The sequence below is a fragment of the Thunnus thynnus genome, chromosome 12, assembly GCF_963924715.1.
Source record: "Thunnus thynnus chromosome 12, fThuThy2.1, whole genome shotgun sequence".
In the NCBI taxonomy this organism is placed as follows: Eukaryota; Metazoa; Chordata; class Actinopteri; order Scombriformes; family Scombridae; genus Thunnus; species Thunnus thynnus.
Window position 1 is genome coordinate 2,009,648 of NC_089528.1, and position 3,750 is coordinate 2,013,397.

General features: G+C 38.4%; 1 long non-coding RNA gene across 1 annotated transcript; it reads left to right on the forward strand.

Annotated features, from left to right (window-relative positions):
• Positions 1-1,782: 1,782 nt before the first annotated feature.
• LOC137193371 (uncharacterized) lies at positions 1,783-3,233 on the forward strand. The gene is made up of 3 exons (XR_010930791.1): positions 1,783-1,973; positions 2,090-2,290; positions 3,001-3,233. It is a non-coding gene; the product is annotated as an uncharacterized lncRNA (long non-coding RNA).
• Positions 3,234-3,750: the final 517 nt, after the last annotated feature.

Sequence of the window (3,750 nt, forward strand, 5' to 3'; positions counted from 1 at the left end):
GAAATTCACTCTGTAGAGTTTTAAGCAGAATTGGAAAACATCAGCATCAGCAATAACAGAGAGAAAAAATCATGCACTTGTAAATTAATTTGATCTAACCACAGGTAGAGAGCCAATGAGGCTGGCTGCCTGTGACATTATCTGTCTGATGGCTCTGAACACAAAAGACACAGGGTGATGTGTGGGAGGGAGGGAGCTGAGGAGAGAGGGGTGTCAGGAAGAGGGAGGGTATTTGGATGATTTTTGGGGGATGGTGTGGGGTATCATGGAGAGAGGGGGAGCAGGGATATGGCAGATTGTTTGCCACATAAACATGACAGCTTGCAAGCTACTGGATATACTGTCTCAGCCTCCAATTACATATTACTTCCATATTACAATTATGTTGTTTTTTGATAAAAGTATGAGAATATGATAAATTGTTTTCAGACATAAAAAGGAGAACATTTTATCTTATAGTTTTTTTTTTGGGGAGGGAGGGGGAGGGTCAAATGTCTATTTTTCAATCACCAACACATTAACAATTAATAACAAAAGATCATAGAGCTGCAGGGATTTTTACAACAAAAACGTGTGAATTTCGAGTGAATTCGGCCCTGCCAATTTCATTTCCATTTCATGTCTATTTTAAAGCCTGTGTGACAGGGAGCTCCTCTGGTGGGCAGAGCTCCAAAGGCGCCAATTGGAGGTGTCATGTGGAATCATTTCATTACACTGTGTGAGGGAATTAACCCTGACGTTCAGTAGCAGGGCTGTAATTTGGGATTCACAGCGTTAAAGAAGATTGCCTGTCAGGTTTGATCCAATGCCAGGTTTTTATTACACGCACTTGAGGGTTTTCCATCTACCATTAAATGTTTGAGAGTTGATTAAGGTTAAATTTGGAACATCAGCAAACACAGCATGCTTTGTGTCTTGTATATTTTACTGGAGCTGGAAAAGACCTTTATAAGACTATGTTATTAATGATGCAGATCTTCATTTGTTGGCTTAGTAGGCACCTCAACCCCGGTGTACCTTACTGATCATTGCCCATTTCCAGTTGGGTACCACAAAGCCTTACCCTGGGCCCCCTCCTCTTTTTATTTTCTTTATAAGAATCATACAAACAACTTGCACTAGTTCTTTGTTTTTCTATGCAGATGCCACAGCTACCCACTGATTCATATTGTCCGCAGTATGTACTATATGCCAATAGTCATAGTACTCTGTTTTGCAGTTAAAATACATATATTCCTTATAATTTTGTACTAAAGTTGCAATACATGAACAGATAGACATCAATCAAACAGTAACTTTAAATGCTGCTGCCAAATTAACTTCACAAAGAGAAAGCAAAGGAGAAAAAAAAATCCAGAGATTTTTTTGTTTTTGTTTGAGATTCCCAAGTGGCTCTTTAACCACCATCCATAATTAGTTTTCTTTTTTTCCAGATTTGAGCAGCTTATCCATTTCCTTTGTGTAATACATTGTGGAAAATAGTATACATCAACAGCACACTCAAGTTGTTTGTGGTATGCATACTGTACTTTTTTTTTAAATAGACTTGATTTTGGGAAAGGTGGGCTTCTGGTTCATAGGGTTTTACACTTAGGAGCATCCCACTATTATTTCAGTTATTTAATAAAAAAATGGGAAAGGTTCATGGCCATAACAACAGAGCTCAACACTGTTTAGCGGCCGATTCTCATTTCACCTCAACTCTCATTTGTCAACACATGTCAAAAGTTCACATTTTGGTCATTGTGACCTAAATTGTGAGCTATGTATCTGTGTGTTGTAAAGATTCACTAATTTTGCATTATTTTTTCCACTTCCTTTTCCATCACCTGACTTCCTGCCGTCCCTTTTCTTTCTCACTAATTGGTTGGTTGGTTCACACTTCATTATCTTGATTCATTTCACCTGTGCACTCTAGTCCTATTTAAACACTCTCATTCATCCTTTCACTTCTACACGGGGCAGCAGAATTGGTAAGAAGTTTATTTTTGCACCATGATTTATCCTTAGTTTTGTTGAAACAATATTTCCTTTTTAAAGACAGAATAATTTTCTGTGTTCATTTAATCTTGTGTTTCTTTTCTTTCAGATATAGACCCATGTGTGTCTTTTTCCCCCCTTGCTTTTCCCCATACACGTCTACAATCCACATTATTAAACAAATATCTTGAGAGTGAATTCAAGTTTTCATGGTCTCCTTCATACGCATCCTGACCGATGCCCATCACGATAGTTTAACTCCTGGAACCCTCCTATTATATACTGTGCTTGAAAGCTCAGTTATTAGTGAGTGAGTAGTAAGAACATTCATGCACAGCTCATTTCTCAGATTTCATCAGCATATGAACTCACCACAAGTCTGTATTTTCCACCTGCATTATCATTTAACAATAAAGTCAGTAAAAATAGACTTACTTTCTGTAATGGATAACCTAGCTCAGGCCTGTTTACAATTGCTATGGATCATTTTGGGCAGTAATATAAAGAGTATGTGATCTGTAAGGCCAAATACTGATCGAATGAAAAAAGAAATATATAAAACACAGTAAGTGTGCTTTGGTAAAGATCACTGTCAGATTTAGGAACATCCTTTATGTTCAGAAACTATTCACAGCCTGCATCGATACTGGAGCTGAAAGACCTTCAATGTGGCTGCCAGAGGGTGAACTGTTATTTAGGCTGTTACTCCTCTAATCTCTATCATGCATCTTTTTTGTACTTCCTCTTTGCTGTTGTGACAGTAAATCTTCCTGCATGGGATAATTGTTGTAGTTATGTTTGTTTGCATGTGGAGAACAGCAAAATGTGGATTCTGTAATTCTGTAAACGTGTTCAGCTATGAAATCTTCTGATGTCCCTGTACCATGTGACACTTTCTGTAGTTCAGGTGTTGTTTGAATCCTGTTGGAAACTATTCCACCTTGGTTTTATCACAGCAAAGTGACATCCACAGTTCTGTTGTTTGTTGGTTTTAACATGCTCTTATTCTTTTGTTTACAGTGCGTCCTCAGTGATGCTGGAAGTGTTTGTTTTCCACAAAATACCAATTAACCCGGTCCTCAGCTCGCCTCCTCCATGTTAGTCCATGGGATTAAACACTAGATGACTTGGCACCGTTCCTGTTGTCAGAACCTACAGCATGACATTTCAAATCAGCCCCAGTGATATTTAGTTGGTTTTGATCCTCCTGACTGGAATTTAATAAAACGGATTACAGCAAAGAAGCACAGAAAGCAGGATGTTCCAAAGCTGATCAGTACGTGTTTTTCATGAATGTTGTCCTGCTTTCATCGGACATTTGTAGAGTTCCTTGTTCACATGCTGTTGTATTATATTTAGTGTTTGAATGCTGTTTCCAAAGCATTCAGCAGGTGGAGACTAAAAGCCTAAACACACACCTCTCTAACAATATTATAGAAAGGAAAGTGTAAAGTACCAAAATATGAATAATTTGCACAAAATATCATGTCACACATGTTTCATTGAAAGTGGTGTTGCTATCAGTCTTTTGAACAGTACTTCTAATGCTGAGATCAGACTGAGTGCAGAAAGGTTAAGGGACATCTGTGGACCTTCTGGCTCTCAGTCAGTGTCACTGGCATCACTTCCTGGCATGGGACCAGTCTAGGTCCATGTCTCTCCATCAGTTAGCCTACTGAAACTAGAAGCACTACTAGTTCAAGGATTATTTCTCCCTTTTATTCTGTGACTTTACTGTTAATTGAGCCTTGTCTGCAGACTATTTGAAGA